A 19771-nucleotide genomic window follows, 5' to 3' on the forward strand; every position below is an offset into this window, starting at 1 on the left:
TACCCTGTTACTACTACTATTACTACTATTATACCCTGTCACTACTACTACTACTACTACTACTACTACTATACCCTTTACTACTACTACTACTATACCCTGTTACTACTACTTCTACTACTACTCTGCCCTGTTACTACTACTATTACTACTATTATACCCTGTCACTACTACTTCTGCTATACCCTGTTACTACTACTACTACTATACCCTGTTACTACTACTACTGCTATACCCTGTCACTACTACTTTTACTACTACTATCCCCTGTTACTACTACTGCTACTGCTACTACTTTACCATGTTACTACTACTGGTACTACTACTATACCCTGTTACTACTACTGGTACTACTACTATACCCTGTTACTAATTCTATACCATGTTACTACTACTGGTACTACTACTATGCCCTGTTACTGTTACTACTATACCCTGTTACCATTACTACTACTACTATACCCTGTTACCACTACTACTGTCACTACTACTTCTACTACTATACCCTGTCACTACTACTTCTACTACTATACCCTGTCACTACTACTGCTACTACTACTACTACTACTACTACTACTACTATTACTACTATACCCTGTTACTACTACTATTACTACTATACCCTGTTACTACTACTACTACTATACCCTGTCACTACTACTTCTACTACTATACCCTGTCACTACTACTACTACTACTACTATACCCTGTCACTACTACTTCTACTACTATACCCTGTCACTACTACTACTACTACTACTACTACTACTACTACTACTACTACGATGCCTGTTACTACTACTACTACTACTACTACTACTACTACTATCCCCTGTTACTACTACTATTACTACTACTATACCATGTTACTACTACTGGTACTACTACTCTACCCTGTTACTACTACTATTACTACTATTATACCCTGTCACTACTACTACTACTATACCCTGTTACTACTACTACTACTACTACTACCATACCCTGTTACTACTACTACTACTACCATACTCTGTTACTATTACTATTACTATACCCTGTTACTACTACTATTACTATACCCTGTTACTACTACTACTACTATTACTATACCCTGTTACTACTACTACTACTACTACTACTATACCCTGTCACTACTACTTCTACTACTATACCCTGTCACTACTACTACTACTACTACTACTATGATACCCTGTTACTACTACTACTACTACTACTACTACTACTACTACTGTTATCCCCTATTACTACTACTACTACTACTACTACTACTATACCATGTTACTACTACTGGTACTACTACTATACCCTGTTACTACTACTGGTACTACTACTATACCCTGTTACTAATTCTATACCATGTTACTACTACTGGTACTACTACTATACCCTGTTACTGTTACTATTACTACTATACCCTGTTACCATTACTACTACTACTATACCCTGTTACCACTACTACTACTACTACTACTACTACTACTACTATACCCTGTTACTACTACTATCCCCTCTTACTACTACTATTACTACTATACCCTGTTACTACTACTACTACTACTATCCCCTGTTACTACTACTATACCCTGTTACTACCACTATACCCTGTTACTACTACTATTACTACTATACCCTGTTACCATTACTACTACTACTATACCCTGTTACCACTACTACTACTACTACTACTACTACTACTACTACTATACCCTGTTACTACTACTATCCCCTCTTACTACTACTATTACTACTATACCCTGTTACTACTACTATTACTACTATACCCTGTTACTACTACTACTACTATCCCCTGTTACTACTACTATCCCCTGTTTCTACTACTATACCCTGTTACTACTACTACTACTACGATACCCTGTTACTACTACTACTACTGTACCCTGTTACTACTACTACTACTGTACCCTGTTACTACTACTACTACTGTACCCTGTTACTACTATACCCTGTTACTACTATACCCTGTTACTACTATACCCTGTTACTACTACTACTATACCCTGTTACTACTACTACTACTACTATACCCTGTTACTACTACTACTGCTACTACTGTACCCTGTTACTACTATACCCTGTTACTACTACTACTACTACTATACCCTGTTACTACTACTACTGCTACTACTGTACCCTGTTACTACTATACCCTGTTACTACTACTACTATACCCTGTTACTACTACTACTATTATACCCTGTTACTACTACTATCCTCTGTTACTACTACTATACCCTGTTACTACTACTACTATACCCTATATAGCCATACCCTGTTATATTCATACACACAGATGCTTTAAAAGGTATTTCAGCAACACACAGCTTGTATGAGTTTCTGAAGAGGTTTTTAAAATCTAATTTAGTACTGTATTCAGTAAAGTACATTTGTATTTATTCACACCCGTGTATATGTCCTGATACTGCCCTTTATCTCTAACACCTCTTGACTGTATATGTTTCAAATCATATCCTATTCCCTATATAGTGCACTACAGGGCCTGGTCAAAAGTAGTGGACTCTATAGGGAGTTGTGTTCCATCTGGGACTAAATCTAAATATCACAGAGTAGGCCTTAAAACCCACTTGACTGGGTCACGTCAGCGTTCTAGAGTCACGTCAGCGTTCTAGAGTCACGTCAGCGTTCTAGAGTCACGTCAGCGTTCTGCCGATGCATGCTCCCTCCTGGAGAATCCAGGCCTGCACTACATACCGTTGGCCACTGGAGAGCAGAATTAAGTTGATTGAAAAAAAATCAAGCTATTATTTATTTGTTGTGTTTTCTGCAGGGAAATGTCTCCTTGTAAGATATTTAAAGGAAGAAAGATATTAGTTTCTAGAAATGGACATCACATTAAAGTGGCACTCCAGTCTCCTTTTCACCTCATTTAACACCTGACTGACTTAATAACAAATGTCACATTTCAATCAAGGTGGGCTAGTTAAGTCTTGACATGGCACAAGGGGGGGGTGCTTTCATCTTTAGTTGTCTACTGCTCCTCTGTTGTTCCTCAGGCAAAGGGGAGGCGGATGACATCACCACTTCCCATCAGCCCAACTTCTTGAAGTCTGCAGTTGTCCAAAAAATATATATATATATATTTTCCTCAAAACATTTTATTTTATTTTTTTACCCCTGAGTGTGTACTTTACTGTATTTATACTATCACTTTTCAACAGGAAAGGTTCTAATATCACTGGAGGACATTTCTATTGATATTTATCAAATCAATGCATTTTGCGCTTTGAGACAAATGTTTTAGGAACAAGGGCTATATACTAACATGTGATTGATCAATTGATAGTTTTGAGTAACTTCCTTTTTCCCCGTCTTCTCCCAGGATGCACTTTGTTCTTCTACGAGACAGACGGGCGGTCGGGGATCGACCACAACAGTGCTCCTAAACATGCGGTGTGGGCTGAGAACAGTATCGTCCAGGCCGTACCTGAACACCCCAAGAAGGACTTTGTCTTCTGCCTCAGCAACTCTCTAGGAGATGCTTTTCTCTTCCAGGTAGGTGGTGTGTGTGTGTGTGTCCTTGGTCAGGGAGGCTGTGTCACCTCCACAATGACACCTCTCTTGATCTTGAAGGAGTGTGAATAAAAATGCCTCAATTGATCTCAAAATGGTCTGTTTTTCTATCTTAGATGTACAGTGTTCTAATCTGCTTGGTCATTTCTGTCTTCAGAGACCTGGTCTGTGTGATGTTAGTTGAAGAGGTAGAGATACTGTTAGTGTTCAGTAAAGGACTCAATAACCGTATGTTGGCAATGAAAATGCAGCTGTTGGTGTCTATAACCCAGAAGGTTAGCTCTTTGTTGACTCTCTCTGACGACCTCTCCTGTCCATTTAACCCTTGACCTCTGACCCCTGTAGTCCTGCAGCCAGACTGAGCTGGAGAACTGGATCACGGCCATCCACTCGGCGTGCGCGGCGGCCGTTGCCAGGCAGCATCACCGGGAGGACACGGTGCGTCTGTTGAGGGCGGAGATTAAGAAGCTGGAGCAGAAGATCGACATGGACGAGAAGATGAAGAAGATGGGAGACATGCAGCTCAGTGCCGTGACCGATACCAAGAAGAGGAAGACCATACTGGACCAGGTGTGTGAGCTTAGTTACCAATACCAAGAAGAGGAAGACCATACTGGACCAGGTGAGAGAGAGTGTGAGCTTAGTTACCGATACCGAGAAGAGGAAGACCATACTGGACCAGGTGAGTGTGTGAGCTTAGTTACCGATACCAAGAAGAGGAAGACCATACTGGACCAGGTGAGTGTGTGTGTGTGTGTGAGCTTAGTTACCGATACCAAGAAGAGGAAGACCATACTGGACCAGGTGAGTGTGTGTGTGTGTGAGCTTAGTTACCGATACCGAGAAGAGGAAGACCATACTGGACCAGGTGAGTGTGTGAGCTTAGTTACCGATACCAAGAAGAGGAAGACCATACTGGACCAGGTGAGAGAGAGTGTGAGCTTAGTTACCGATACCAAGACGAGGAAGACCATACTGGACCAGTTAAAAGTATAGGCTAGCGAATGTGATTTTAATTTTGAAATACAATAGTGTCTTTTTTTGTATAATTTATTAAGCTGACGCAGACAGTTGAAGTCGGAAGTTTACACACACTTAGGTTGGAGTCATTAAAACTAGTTTTTCAACCACTCCACAAATTTCTTGTTAACAAACTATAGTTTTGGCAAGTCGGTTAGGACATCTACTTTCTACATGACACAAGTCATTTATCCAACAATTGTTTACAGACAGATTATTTCACTTATAATTCACTGTATCACAATTCCAGGGTGTCAGAAGTTTGCATACACTAAGTTGACTGTGCCTTTAAACAGCTTGGAAAATTCCAGAAAATGATGTCATGGCTTTAGAAGCTTCTGATAGGCTAATTGACACCTTTTGAGTCAATTGGAGGTGTACCTGTGGATGTATTTCAAGGTCTACCTTCAAACTCATTGCCTCTTTGCTTGACATCATGGGAAAATCAAAAGAAATCAGCCAAGACCTCAGAAAACAATTGTAGATGGCCACAAGTCTGGTTCATCCTTGGGAGCAATTTTCAAATGCCTGAAAGTACCACATTTATCTGTACAAACAATAGTACGCAAGAATAAACACCATGGGACCACGCAGCTGTCATACCGCTCAGGAAGGAGACGCATTCTGTCTCCTAGAGATGAACGTACTTTGGTGTGAAAAGTGCAACTCAATCCCAGAACAACAGCAAAGGACCTTGTGAAGATGCTGGAGGAAACAGGTACATAAATATCTATATCCACAGTAAAACGAGTCATATTTCGTCATAACCTGAAAGGCCGTTCAGCAAGAAACAAGCAACTGCTCCAAAACCACCATATAAAAGCCAGACTATGTTTTTTGTCCACATGGGGACAAAGACCGTATTTTTGGAGAAATATCTTGTCTGATGAAACAAAAATATGGCCATAATGACGATCGTTATGTTTGGAGGAAAAAGGGGAGGCTTGCAAGCCGAAGAACACCATCCCAACCGTGAAGCACGGGGGTGGCAGCATCATGTTGTAGGGGTGCTTTGCTGCAGGAGAGACTAGTGCACTTCACAAAATAGATGGCATCATGAGGGAGGAAATTATGTCGATTTATATTAAAACAACATCTCAAGACATCAGTCAGGAAGTTAAAGCTTGGTCGCAAATGGGTCTTCCAAATGGACATTGACCCCCAAGCATACTTCCAAAGTTGTGGCAAAATGTATTAAAGACAACAAAGTCAAGGTATTGGAGTGGCCATCACAAAGCCCTGACCTCAATCCTATAGACAACTTGTGGGCAGAACTGAAAAAGCGTGTGCGAGCAAGGAGGCCTACAAACCTGACTCAGTTCCACCAGCATCTCTCATGAGGAATGGGCCAAAATTCACCCAACTCATTGTGGGAAGCTTGTGGAAGGCTACCTGAAACATTTGACCCAATGTAAACAATTTAAAGGCAATACCACCAAATACTAATATAATGTCTGTAAACTGATTCTGATCCACTGAGAATGTGATGAAATAAATAAAAGCTGAAATAAATAATTCTGTCTACTATTATTCTGACATTGCACATTCTTAAAATAAAGTGGTGATCCTAACTGACCCAAGACAGGGATTTTTTACTTGTATTAAATGTCAGGAATTGTGAAAAACTGAGTTTAAATGTACTTGACTAAGGTGTATGTAAACTTCCTACTTCAACTGAACCTCCCCTTTTCTCTCCTCTATTGTTGCTTCAGGCTAAATTAAATATGTTTTGTCCTTATCTTTATCATTCTAGTGACATGCTTTGAATAATACAGGACTAGAATTAGATGCAGGAGGCTTTCACTTCTCTTCATAAAGATTGAATGGTTATGGGTCTGAATAAATAACTGCTATAGTGTATATCCATTGTGCGGTTCGCTCCTCCTTTCGGTTGGCTGCTGGATTTAACATTCTTCCAATAGTCTACTGGTAGAAGAAATGCAAATTTAAAATAAAAAAATCCAGCAAGCTGTTCACGTCTGTCTTATCCTGCATTCAGGTGTGGGTCTGTTGAGAGAGAGAGACAGAGAGACAGAGAGAGAGACAGAGAGAGAGAGAGAGACAGAGAGAGAGACAGAAAGAGAGAGAGACAGAAAGAGAGAGAGAGAGAGAGAGAGAGAGAGAGAGAGAGAGACAGAGTGTTATTATGCATAACCCAACTCAGCCGTCTGTCCCCCTCCTCTCCCTGAGATGGGTCGTCTGTCCCCCTCCCCTCCCTGAGATGAGCCGTCTGTCCCCCTCCCCTCCCTGAGATGGGTCGTCTGTCCCCCTCCCCTCCCTGAGATGGGTCGTCTGTCCCCCTCCCCTCCCTGAGATGGGTCGTCTGTCCCCCTCCCCTCCCTGAGATGGGTCGTCTGTCCCCCTCCCTCCCTGAGATGGGTCGTCTGTCCCCCTCCCTGAGATGGGCCGTCTGTCCCCCTCCCCTCCCTGAGATGGGTCGTCTGTCCCCCTCCCTGAGATGGGTCGTCTGTCCCCCTCCCCTCCCTGAGATGGGTCGTCTGTCCCCCTCCCCTCCCTGAGATGGGTCGTCTGTCCCCCTCCCTGAGATGGGTCGTCTGTCCCCCTCCCTGAGATGGGTCGTCTGTCCCCCTCCCTGAGATGGGTCGTCTGTCCCCCTCCCTCCCTGAGATGGGCCGTCTGTCCCCCTCCCTGAGATGGGTCGTCTGTCCCCCTCCCAGAGATGGGCCGTCTGTCCCCCTCCCAGAGATGGGCCGTCTGTCCCCCTCCCAGAGATGGGCCGTCTGTCCCCCTCCCTGAGATGGGCCGTCTGTCCCCCTCCCTGAGATGGGCCGTCTGTCCCCCTCCCCTCCCTGAGATGGGCTGCCTGTCCCCTCCCTTATTGTTGATTCATCATTCAGAGGCCGTAGAGGAGTCACGTTTAGACATTGCATATAATTTAACAGTTCCATTTCACGTCATACTGTTGATATAAATAATGTATTCTAATTGACCGTTTTCTCTCAGTTATTTATCCCGGGGAAAGGGAGTGGTTTGGGCCGTACATCTTGGTTTCCGGGGCGGACGCTGATGTGGCAGGGGGATGATGTGGCCGTGTATGGCAGGGCGGACGCTGCAGGAGTTGGGGGATGATGTGGCCGTGTATGGCAGGGCGAACGCTGCAGGAGTTGGGGGATGATGTGGCCGTGTATGGCAGGGCGAACGCTGCAGGAGTTGGGGGATGATGTGGCCGTGTATGGCAGGGCGAACGCTGCAGGAGTTGGGGGATGATGTGGCCGTGTATGGCAGGGCGGACGCTGCAGGAGTTGGGGGATGATGTGGCCGTGTATGGCAGGGTGAACGCTGCAGGAGTTGGGGGATGATGTGGCCGTGTATGGCAGGGCGGACGCTGCAGGAGTTGGGGGATGATGTGGCCGTGTATGGCAGGGCGGACGCTGCAGGTGTTGGGGGATGATGTGGTCGTGTATGGCAGGGCGAACGCTGCAGGAGTTGGGGGATGATGTGGCCGTGTATGGCAGGGCGGACGCTGCAGGAGTTGGGGGTTGATGTGGCCGTGTATGGCAGGGCGGACGCTGCAGGAGTTGGGGGATGATGTGGCCGTGTATGGCAGGGCGGACGCTGCAGGGGTTGATGTGGCCATGTATGGCAGGGCGGACGCTGCAGGAGTTGGGGAATGATGTGGCCGTGTATGGCAGGGCGGACGCTGCAGGAGTTGGGGGATGATGTGGCCGTGTATGGCAGGGCGGACGCTGCAGGAGTTGGGGAATGATGTGGCCGTGTATGGCAGGGCGGACGCTGCAGGAGTTGGGGGATGATGTGGCCGTGTATGGCAGGGCGGACGCTGCAGGAGTTGGGGGATGATGTGGCCGTGTATGGCAGGGCGAACGCTGCAGGAGTTGGGGGATGATGTGGCCGTGTATGGCAGGGTGGACGCTGCAGGAGTTGGGGGATGATGTGGCCGTGTATGGCAGGGCGAACGCTGCAGGTGGATGATGTGGCCGTGTATGGCAGGGTGGACGCTGCAGGGGGGTGATGTGGCCGTGTATGGCAGGGCGGACGCTGCAGGAGTTGGGGGATGATGTGGCCGTGTATGGCAGGGGCGGACGCTGCAGGAGTTGGGGGATGATGTGGCCGTGTATGGCAGGGCGAACGCTGCAGGAGTTGGGGGATGATGTGGCCGTGTATGGCAGGGCGGACGCTGCAGGAGTTGGGGGATGATGTGGCCGTGTATGGCAGGGCGGACGCTGCAGGAGTTGGGGGATGATGTGGCCGTGTATGGCAGGGTGGACGCTGCAGGAGTTGGGGGATGATGTGGCCGTGTATGGCAGGGTGGACGCTGCAGGAGTTGGGGGATGATGTGGCCGTGTATGGCAGGGCGGACGCTGCTGGAGTTGGGGAATGATGTGGCCGTGTATGGCAGGGCGGACGCTGCAGGAGTTGGGGGATGATGTGGCCGTGTATGGCAGGGCGAACGCTGCAGGAGTTGGGGGATGATGTGGCCGTGTATGGCAGGGTGGACGCTGCAGGAGTTGGGGGATGATGTGGCCGTGTATGGCAGGGCGAACGCTGCAGGTGGATGATGTGGCCGTGTATGGCAGGGTGGACGCTGCAGGGGGGTGATGTGGCCGTGTATGGCAGGGCGGACGCTGCAGGAGTTGGGGGATGATGTGGCCGTGTATGGCAGGGCGGACGCTGCAGGAGTTGGGGGATGATGTGGCCGTGTATGGCAGGGCGAACGCTGCAGGAGTTGGGGGATGATGTGGCCGTGTATGGCAGGGCGGACGCTGCAGGAGTTGGGGGATGATGTGGCCGTGTATGGCAGGGCGGACGCTGCAGGAGTTGGGGGATGATGTGGCCGTGTATGGCAGGGCGGACGCTGCAGGAGTTGGGGGATGATGTGGCCGTGTATGGCAGGGCGAACGCTGCAGGAGTTGGGGGATGATGTGGCCGTGAATGGCAGGGCGGACGCTGCAGGAGTTGGGGGATGATGTGGCCGTGTATGGCAGGGCGAACGCTGCAGGAGTTGGGGGATGATGTGGCCGTGTATGGCAGGGCGGGCGCTGCAGGAGTTGGGGGATGATGTGGCCGTGTATGGCAGGGCGGACGCTGCAGGGGGATGATGTGGCCGTGTATGGCAGGGCGGACGCTGCAGGAGTTGGGGGATGATGTGGCCGTGTATGGCAGGGCGGACGCTGCAGGGGGATGATGTGGCCGTGTATGGCAGGGCGGGCGCTGCAGGAGTTGGGGGATGATGTGGCCGTGTATGGCAGGGCGGACGCTGCAGGGGGATGATGTGGCGTGTATGGCAGGGCGGGCGCTGCAGGAGTTGGGGGATGATGTGGCCGTGTATGGCAGGGCGGACACTGCAGGGGGATGATGTGGCGTGTATGGCAGGGCGGGCGCTGCAGGAGTTGGGGGATGATGTGGCCGTGTATGGCAGGGCGGACGCTGCAGGGGGATGATGTGGCCGTGTATGGCAGGGCGAACGCTGCAGGAGTTGGGGGATGATGTGGCCGTGTATGGCAGGGCGAACGCTGCAGGAGTTGGGGGATGATGTGGCCGTGTATGGCAGGGCGGACGCTGCAGGAGTTGGGGGATGATGTGGCCGTGTATGGCAGGGCGAACGCTGCAGGAGTTGGGGGATGATGTGGCCGTGTATGGCAGGGCGGACGCTGCAGGGGGTTGATGTGGCCATGTATGGCAGGGCGGACGCTGCAGGAGTTGGGGAATGATGTGGCCGTGTATGGCAGGGCGGACGCTGCAGGAGTTGGGGGATGATGTGGCCGTGTATGGCAGGGCGAACGCTGCAGGAGTTGGGGGATGATGTGGCCGTGTATGGCAGGGCGGACGCTGCAGGGGGTTGATGTGGCCATGTATGGCAGGGCGGACGCTACAGGAGTTGGGGGATGATGTGGCCGTGTATGGCAGGGCGAACGCTGCAGGAGTTGGGGGATGATGTGGCCGTGTATGGCAGGGCGGACGCTGCAGGAGTTGGGGGATGATGTGGCCGTGTATGGCAGGGCGAACGCTGCAGGAGTTGGGGGCTGATGTGGCCGTGTATGGCAGGGCGGACGCTGCAGGAGTTGGGGGATGATGTGGCCGTGTATGGCAGGGCGGACGCTGCAGGAGTTGGGGGATGATGTGGCCGTGTATGGCAGGGCGGACGCTGCAGGAGTTGGGGGATGATGTGGCCGTGTATGGCAGGGCGAACGCTGCAGGAGTTGGGGGATGATGTGGCCGTGTATGGCAGGGCGGACGCTGCAGGAGTTGGGGGATGATGTGGCCGTGTATGGCAGGGCGAACGCTGCAGGGGGATGATGTGGCCGTGTATGGCATGGCGGGCGCTGCAGGAGTTGGGGGATGATGTGGCCGTGTATGGCATGGCGGGCGCTGCAGGAGTTGGGGGATGATGTGGCCGTGTATAGCAGGGCGGACAATGCAGGGGGATGATGTGGCCGTGTATGGCAGGGCGGGCGCTGCAGGAGTTGGGGGATGATGTGGCCGTGTATGGCAGGGCGAACGCTGCAGGGGGATGATGTGGCCGTGTATGGCATGGCGGGCGCTGCAGGAGTTGGGGGATGATGTGGCCGTGTATGGCAGGGCGAACGCTGCAGGAGTTGGGGGTTGATGTGGCCGTGTATGGCAGGGCGAACGCTGCAGGAGTTGGGGGATGATGTGGCCGTGTATGGCAGGGAGGACGCTGCAGGGGGATGATGTGGCGTGTATGGCAGGGCGGGCGCTGCAGGAGTTGGGGGATGATGTGGCCGTGTATGGCAGGGATGGAGGGCGCTGCAGGGGGGGATGATGTGGCCGTGTATGGCAGGGCGCACGCTGCAGGAGTTGGGGGATGATGTGGCCGTGTATGGCAGGGCGGACGCTGCAGGAGTTGGGGGATGATGTGGCCGTGTATGGCAGGGCGGACGCTGCGGGCGGACGCTGCAGGAGTTGGGGGATGATGTGGCCGTGTATGGCAGGGCGGAACGCTGCAGGAGTTGGGGGATGATGTGGCCGTGTATGGCAGGGCGGACGCTGCAGGAGTTGGGGGATGATGTGGCCGTGTGGCAGTGCGAACGCTGCAGGAGTTGGGGGATGATGTGGCCGTGTATGGCAGGGCGAACGCTGCAGGAGTTGGGGGATGATGTGGCCATGTATGGCAGGGCGGACGCTGCAGGAGTTGGGGGAAGATGTGGCCGTGTATGGCAGGGCGAACGCTGCAGGAGTTGGGGGATGATGTGGCCGTGTATGGCAGGGCGGACGCTGCAGGAGTTGGGGGATGATGTGGCCGTGTATGGCAGGGGCGAACGCTGCAGGAGTTGGGGGATGATGTGGCCGTGTATGGCAGGGCGGACGCTGCAGGAGTTGGGGGATGATGTGGCCGTGTATGGCAGGGCGGACGCTGCAGGAGTTGGGGGATGATGTGGCCGTGTATGGCAGGGCGGACGCTGCAGGAGTTGGGGGATGATGTGGCCGTGTATGGCAGGGCGGACGCTGCAGGAGTTGGGGGATGATGGGCCGTGTATGATGTGGCCGTGTATGGCAGGGCGGACGCTGCAGGAGTTGGGGGATGATGTGGCCGTGTATGGCAGGGCGGACGCTGCAGGAGTTGGGGGATGATGTGGCCGGGTATGGCAGGGCGGACGCTGCAGGAGTTGGGGGATGATGTGGCCGTGTATGGCAGGGCGGACGCTGCAGGAGTTGGGGAATGATGTGGCCGTGTATGGCAGGGCGAACGCTGCAGGAGTTGGGGGATGATGTGGCCGTGTATGGCAGGGCGGACGCTGCAGGAGTTGGGGGATGATGTGTTGGTAGTCTGCTTTGGGCGTGGCATCTGTCTTGCAGTTGTCGATTTGGAGGAAGTTGTTCTGCATCCAAGACTTAACCTCTTCCAACAAAGTTGACAGACCAGATGTCGTGTCAGGCTTGGTTTTAATGTACACCTTGTATGTGGTCTGTGGAGCAGTGGAAATGGACACTGTGTTGTCTGTGGGAGCATGTGAATAACGAAGGCAGTGGGTCCTAGCACTGACCCTTGAGGAACACAGTGTGTTATGGTGGTCTCCTCCGATCTTGCCTCAGAGGGTGATGTACTGCTTACGGTTAGAGAGGTAGGAGGTGAACCAGTTTTAGGGCAGTCCCCACAGATGGCAGTGTGCTTTCTTGAGGCGCTGCAGTATAATTGCGTGATCTACTGTGTCAAAAGCAGCACTCGGGTCCAGAAGAATCAAGATGGTGGGGGGGATCCTGTATCTGCAGCCATGAGCAGGTCGTTAACAACCTTCAACCAGGGCTGTCTCCAGACTCAGCTGAACCTCATAAAGCTGGTTAGAGCTCGGTGTGAGTGACGTTGCGTTGCCACGATCTTCTCCAGGACTTTAGATAGAAATGGGAGGTTGAAAATAGGCCTGTAGTTTGAGAGGTCTTGGTCAAGGAATGGTTTTCTTGAACAAAGGTGTGATGGCAGCGATGTGTGACTATTGACGGCACTGGTCCAGTGTTGATGGACTTGTTGATCAGGTTGGTTACAAACTCGATGAGCATCTTTTGAACAGCGTGGTTGGAATAGGGTCGAGGGGTCACTGGTAGTTTTTAATTTGAGTTAGGGGGCTCTGGTCTAAAGTCGTAGACTATATAGGGAATAGGGTGCTATTTGGGACGCAACTCCATATCCCAGCCCATATCTGACAGAGGAATGTCCTGTACTTTCCCTTTCTTCTCTGGGCAAGTTGGCAGAGGGACAGTGTCTCCTTTCCCCCCTCCACCCAGGCTCTAGCACCACTCGCCCAACAACTAGTACAGGACTGAGAGGAGAGGGGGACACACCAATGATTAATGTGCTGCTCCAGTGCCCTGGTCAAAACCATCCCATTAGACATGTTAGAGCTACACAGCAGGTCAACATCATCCGTTAGACTACAGAGAGCAGGCTGGTCAACAGACATTAGACTACAGAGAGCAGGCAGGTCAACAGACATTAGACTACAGAGAGCAGGCAGGTCAACAGCCATTAGACTACAGAGAGCAGGCAGGTCAACAGACATTAGACTACAGAGAGCAGGCTGGTCAACAGACATTAGACTACAGAGAGCAGGCAGGTCAACAGACATTAGACTACAGAGAGCAGGCTGGTCAACAGACATTAGACTACAGAGAGCAGGCTGGTCAACAGACATTAGACTACAGAGAGCAGGCAGGTCAACAGACATTAGACTACAGAGAGCAGGCTGGTCAACAGACATTAGACTACAGAGAGCAGGCTGGTCAACAGACATTAGACTACAGAGAGCAGGCTGGTCAACAGCCATTAGACTACAGAGAGCAGGCTGGTCAACAGACATTAGACTACAGAGAGCAGGCAGGTCAACAGACATTAGACTACAGAGAGCAGGCAGGTCAACAGACATTAGACTACAGAGAGCAGGCAGGTCAACAGACATTAGACTACAGAGAGCAGGCTGGTCAACAGACATTAGACTACAGAGAACAGGCAGGTCAACAGACATTAGACTACAGAGAGCAGGCAGGTCAACAGACATTAGACTACAGAGAGCAGGCAGGTCAACAGCATTAGACTACAGAGAGCAGGCAGGTCAACAGCCATTAGACTACAGAGCAGGCAGGTCAACAGACATTAGACTACAGAGAGCAGGCTGGTCAACAGCCATTAGACTACAGAGAGCAGGCTGGTCAACAGACATTAGACTACAGAGAGCAGGCAGGTCAGTAGCAGACATTAGACTACAGAGAGCAGGCTGGTCAACAGACATTAGACTACAGAGAGCAGGCTGGTCAACAGACATTAGACTACAGAGAGCAGGCTGGTCAACAGACATTAGACTACAGAGAGCAGGCTGGTCAACAGCCATTAGACTACAGAGAGCAGGCAGGTCAACAGACATTAGACTACAGAGAGCAGGCTGGTCAACAGACATTAGACTACAGAGAGCAGGCAGGTCAACAGACATTAGACTACAGAGAGCAGGCTGGTCAACAGACATTAGACTACAGAGAGCAGGCAGGTCAGTAGCACTTTAAACAACACGACTGGAAGCAGAGAACAGAGGAAGGGCTTGAACACCATCTTAGGGCTCCTTGGTGCCACTAATGAAAGGTTTTGTTGGAGAGGGAGAGAGACGCGTCGCGGACGGAGAGACTTCGCGTGGGAGTCAGTAATAACAGCTCTCAGCTCACACGAGCTGTTCAAAGCTCTCATGCTTCTCTTTCTCTCTGATGAACACCAATTAAAGGGGCAATCTGGGATTCAATATACAGCAACAAGACTGTCACCCCGCCACTTGTTGTGATAAACATCTGTGTCATGGGGCTGGTTGAAGTGGAACCACTTTGAAATTCATAGACAGAGCTATGGATGCAAGAGCTGACCGGCCATGAGAAAAACAAAATATTTACCCATCCTGGATTGCCCCATTTAGAATGGATTGTTGTTGTTTGTGTGTTCTAGATCTTTCTGTGGGAGCAGAACTTGGAACAGTTCCACATGAGTCTGTTCCGGTTCCGGTGTTACCTGGCCAGTCTGCAGGGAGGGGAGCTGCCCAACCCCAAACGCCTACTAGCCGTAGCCTCCAGACCCACCAAACTGGCCATGGGACGCCTCGGAATCTTCTCTGTATCGTCCTTTCATGCGCTGGTGAGTAGAATAGATGTGTTTATGCATAGGCACACACACACACACACACACACACACACACACACACACACACACGCACGGACACACACTCACACCAAAACATCCCCTGTCCATCGTCCTCCCGCACCCCCACCTAAACTGGACAAAGCAAGTTATTTTTCACGAGATGTACATCAGTGATTGTCCACTTTGTTCCCCCCCATGTTCATCTGTTGCTGACCGGGGGGGTGTCTGAAAACATGTCACGTATGATGTGTGCTATTTTCTGTTTGAGGGCGATCACCTGTTTACTGAAGGCTCTGCCACAATGCCAGCATCCTCCACATAGCTGAGGTCCTTGATTCTGGCTGCAGAACACTGGAAGCGTAGGTAGCGCTGAAGAATAACATTGATTTTGTTTGGGAGCAGAGTGTAGGCAGAGCAGCATGGCGCATTGGCTGATCAATAGCTTCCTTGTTGCTAGACGCCTACATGGGCTACGTCCCAAAACGGCATCCTACTCCCTTTATAGTGCACTACTTTTGACCAGGGCCCATAGAACTGTGTTGCTCTGGTCAACAGCAGTGTAGTGTGTATATAGGGAATAGGGTGGCTTCTGGAAAGCAGTCATGTTCTCTCAGAACAGGTGGGAGTCAAATGACTCAGAGAGACAGCAGGAAGGTAGGAGTAACAAAGGATTTTCTGAAATAACACTCCTTCACTCTGCTTTTTTCTGCTCTCTCCATCCCGCTGTCTCATCTCCATCTCTCTGGCTCTCTCTCTGGCTCTCTCTCTCTGGCGCTCTCTCTGTCTATCTCCATCTCTCTGGCGCTCTCTCTGGCTCTCTCTCTCTCTGGCGCTCTCTCTGGCTCTCTCTCTCTGGCTCTCTCTCTGTCTATCTCCATCTCTCTGGCGCTCTCTCTGGCGCTCTCTCTGGCTCTCTCTCTGGCGCTCTCTCTGGCTCTCTCTCTCTGGCGCTCTCTCTGTCTATCTCCATCTCTCTGGCGCTCTCTCTGGCGCTCTCTCTGGCGCTCTCTCTGGCGCTCTCTCTGGCGCTCTCTCGCTGGCTCTCTCTCTGGCGCTCTCTCTCTGGCTCTCTCTGGCGCTCTCTCTGGCTCTCTCTCTCTGGCGCTCTCTCTGGCGCTCTCTCTGGCGCTCTCTCTGGCGCTCTCTCTGGCGCTCTCGCTCTCTCTCTGGCTCTCTCTCGCTCTCTCTCTGGCGCTCGCTCGCTCTCTCTCTGGCTCTCTCTCGCTCTCTCTCTGGCTCTCTCTCGCTCTCTCTCTGGCGCTCGCTCGCTCTCTCTCTGGCGCTCGCTCGCTCTCTCTCTGGCTCGCTCTCTCTCTACCCCCTACAACATCATCAGCACTATCTCATAAAAGCGTCTGACAGAATGATGATATGCAGGTTAAGTTAGAGTACTCTTCGTGTGGACAGAGAGCGTTGTACGTCTTTTGTAATCCCACTTCAAGCTCTTATTTTTTCTGAGTATATTAAGAGACAAAGTGCTGAGAATGTGTTTATCATTCATGACCCATGACCTATACAGTATAACTACCTCTGTGTTTTATAATTCATGACCTCTGACCTAAACAGTATAACCCCTCCATGGTTTGACCTCAACAGCTGTGTCAGGTTGTGTGGGTGTGTTGTTCTGTGTGTCAGATATACTCCTATAATGATTCTGCTTCTGTCTCTGTTCAATTCAATTCAATTCAAGGGGCTTTATTGGCATGGGAAACATGTGTTAACATTGCCAAAGCAAGTAAGGTAAACAATAAAAATTAACAGTAGACATCACACATACAGAAGTTTCAAACCAATAAAGACATTGAAAATGTCATATTATATATATATATATATACAGTGTTTTTACAAGTTTTGAAAGGACACAAGATAAAATAAATAAGCATAGATATGGGTTGTATTTACAATGGTGTTTGTTCCTCACTGGTTGCCCTGGAACAGGTCACAAATCTTGCTGCTCTGATGGCACACTGTGGAATTTCACCCAGTAGATATGGGAGTTTTTCAAAATTGGATTTGTTTTCGAATCCTGTGTAATCTGAGGGAAATATGTCTTCAATATGGTCATCATTAGGAGGTTTTTTTCCACCTCATTTTGTGGGCAGTGAGCACATAGCCTGTCTTCTCTTGAGAGCCATGTCTGCCTACGGCGTTTCTCAATAGCAAATGCTGAGTCTGTAATAGTCAAAGCTTTCCTTAATTTTGGGTCAGTCACAGTGGTCAGGTATTCTGCCGCTGTGTACTCTCTGTGTAGGGCCAAATAGCATTCTAGTTTGCTCTGTTTTTTTGTTAATTCTTTCCAATGTGTCAAGTAATTATCTTTTTGTTTTCATGACCCATGATGGGGCTCTGTAGGGTGTGTTTGTGTTTGTAACAGAGCCCCAGGACCAGCTTGCTGGGGACTTTTAGGTTCATCTCTCTGTAGGTGATGGCTTTGTTGTGGAAGGTTTGGGAATCCTTTTAAACATAGAATTTAACAGCTCTTTTCCATTTTGATAATTTGATCGGCTAATTCTGCTCTGCATGCACTATTTGTGTTCAGGGAGGATTGTTCTGCGTGGAGTCTCAATTTGGTGTTTGTCCCATTTTGTAAAGTCTTGGTTGGTGAGCGGACCCCAGACCTCACAACCATAAAGGGCAATGGGCTCTATGACTGATTCAAGTATTTTTAGCTGTTTATCTCTCTCTCTATCCATCTCTCTCTCCCTGTCTCGGTCTCTCTCTCTCTATCCGTCTCTCTCTCCCTGTCTCGGTCTCTCTCTCTCTATCCGTCTCTCTCTCCCTGTCTCGTCTCTCTCTCTCCCTGTCTCGTCTCTCTCTCTCCCTGTCTCGGTCTCTCTCTCTCCCTGTCTCGGTCTCTCTCTCTCCCTGTCTCGGTCTCTCTCTCTCCCTGTCTCGGTCTCTCTCTCTCCCTGTCTCCGGTCTCTCTCTCTCCCTGTCTCGGTCTCTCTCTCCCTGTCTCGGGTCTCTCTCTCCCTGTCTCGGTCTCTCTCTCTCCCTGTCTCGGTCTCTCTCTCTCCCTGTCTCGGTCTCTCTCTCTCCCTGTCTCGGTCTCTCTCTCTCCCTGTCTCGATCTCTATCTCTCCCTGTCTCGGTCTTTCCCTCCCTGTCTCGGTCTTTCCCTCCCTGTCTCGGTCTCTCTCTCTCCCTCCCTGTCTCGGTCTCTCTCTCCCTGTCTCGGTCTCTCTCTCTCCCTGTCTCGGTCTCTCTCTCTCCCTGTCTCGATCTCTCTCTCTCCCTGTCTCGGTCTCTCTCTCCCTGTCTCGGTCTCCCCTCCCTGTCTCGGTCTCTCTCTCTCCCTGTCTCGGTCTCTCTCTCTCCCTGTCTCGGTCTCTCTCTCTCCCTGTCTCGGTCTCTCTCTCTCCCTGTCTCGGTCTCTCTCTCTCCCTGTCTCGATTTCTCTCTCTCCCTGTCTCGATCTCTATCTCTCCCTGTCTCGGTCTTTCCCTCCCTGTCTCGGTCTTTCCCTCCCTGTCTCGGTCTCTCTCTCTCCCTGTCTCGGTCTCTCTCTCTCCCTGTCTCGGTCTCTCTCTCTCCCTGTCTCGGTCTCTCTCTCTCCCTGTCTCGGTCTCTCTCTCCCTGTCTCGGTCTCTCTCTCCCTGTCTCGGTCTCTCTCTCTCCCTGTCTCGGTCTCTCTCTCTCCCTGTCTCGATCTCTCTCTCTCCCTGTCTCGGTCTCTCTCTCTCCCTGTCTCGGTCTCTCTCTCTCCCTGTCTCGGTCTCTCTCTCTCCCTGTCTCGGTCTCTCTCTCTCCCTGTCTCGGTCTCTCTCTCTCCCTGTCTCGATCTCTATCTCCCTGTCTCTCTTTCCTCCCTGTCTCTCCCTGTCTCTCTCTCTCTCCTGTCTCGGTCTCTCTCTCTCTCTCCCTGTCTCGGTCTCTCTCTCTCCCTGTCTCGGTCTCTCTCTCTCCCTGTCTCGGTCTCTCTCTCTCTCCCTGTCTCGGTCTCTCTCTCTCTCCCTGTCTCGGTCTCTCTCTCTCTCCCTGTCTCGGTCTCTCTCTCTCTCCCTGTCTCGGTCGGTCTCGGTCTCTCTCGGTCTCGGTCTCTCTCTGTCCCCTACTCCCTCTAGGTGGCAGCTCGTACAGAGAGCGGGGTGAGGAGACGTACCCAGGCCATGTCTCGTTCCTCGTCGTCCAAACGTAAGAGCAGGTTCTCCTCTCTGTGGGGCCTGGACACTACTTCCAAGAAGAAGACTCACCCCACCATCAACCAGGTACATGTTTTTAACATGTGTCCACATTATGGCTGTTTGACCTATAGCAGTTCTATAGAAATGAAACTGCACAGAGATCTGGAACATTACGCTAGAACTGCCACTTATGTCATTACATACAACTTCTTTGCTCAGCCATTTTTTGCGGTTCTATATTAACTTGCTGTTTCTACCTCAGGTGTTTGCTGATGGGGAGGAGCCAGTGAAAAAGCCCCTGGACGGGATCTATGATGTGGACACTGCCAAGGAGAGAGGGGTAAGTAGGCATGATACACACAGTCAGTCAGTCAGTCAGTCACAGTCAGTCACAGTCAGTCACAGTCAGTCACAGTCAGTCACAGTCAGTCACTGTCAGTCACTGTCAGTCACTGTCAGTCACAGT

The 19771-nt window shown here is 50.7% G+C and overlaps 1 pseudogene; it reads left to right on the forward strand.

Annotated features, from left to right (window-relative positions):
* LOC135553227 (rho guanine nucleotide exchange factor TIAM1-like) overlaps window positions 1-19771 on the forward strand; it is a 233585-nt pseudogene that overhangs the window by 122214 nt on the left and 91600 nt on the right.

The sequence above is a fragment of the Oncorhynchus masou genome, chromosome 13 (genome assembly GCF_036934945.1).
Source record: "Oncorhynchus masou masou isolate Uvic2021 chromosome 13, UVic_Omas_1.1, whole genome shotgun sequence".
Lineage (NCBI taxonomy): Eukaryota > Metazoa > Chordata > Actinopteri > Salmoniformes > Salmonidae > Oncorhynchus > Oncorhynchus masou.